This window comes from Oncorhynchus clarkii, chromosome 1 (assembly GCF_045791955.1).
Source record: "Oncorhynchus clarkii lewisi isolate Uvic-CL-2024 chromosome 1, UVic_Ocla_1.0, whole genome shotgun sequence".
NCBI classification, from domain to species: domain Eukaryota; kingdom Metazoa; phylum Chordata; class Actinopteri; order Salmoniformes; family Salmonidae; genus Oncorhynchus; species Oncorhynchus clarkii.
In genome coordinates, this window is record NC_092147.1 from 26,202,191 (window position 1) to 26,202,830 (window position 640).

A 640-nucleotide genomic window follows, 5' to 3' on the forward strand; every position below is an offset into this window, starting at 1 on the left:
AACAGATCCCAGCTGATTAGTTCCGGAAGTACAGTAGAGTACAGTACGGTCAGGCCATAGAATTGAGAAGTATAATAATTTGATAGCACCTCTATGGGTCAGGCACTCAACATCGTGTAAACTGAAATTAATGTTAAGTGCGTTTAAGTCCTTTATTGCAATCATGGACTGTACATTAATTTTCCCTTTTCTGTCCCATGATAATGCAGAGTACATATCATGTAATTCATTCTGACTGATGGGTTTAGTTGTGAATGTAGGCCATGGCTAAATCATGTCAATAATAATGGCATCTTTGACAAGCAACATAACATTAAAGTAACTATCCAGTGAAAATCTCACTTTTAAAAGTTTATATTTCCAAATAATGTTGACTCATCCTATAATCGTATTTGTAGTCAAAGCATACATTGGAGAAAAAAAGACTGTTTGAGAAACGCTTTCTGTGGGATGAGCTCCCATGAATAGTTTTAATGACCGGTTTACACCCACACCATTCTGTTGTTGGGGCACTTCCACAACATTCCAACACAAAAAAAGCTGCTTTTTAAGATCATTACTTAACATTTTTTGGAAGGAAAACTATTTCACTCATTGTTTTTAATTATAGGTCATATTTCATAGAAATCTGGAAACACTG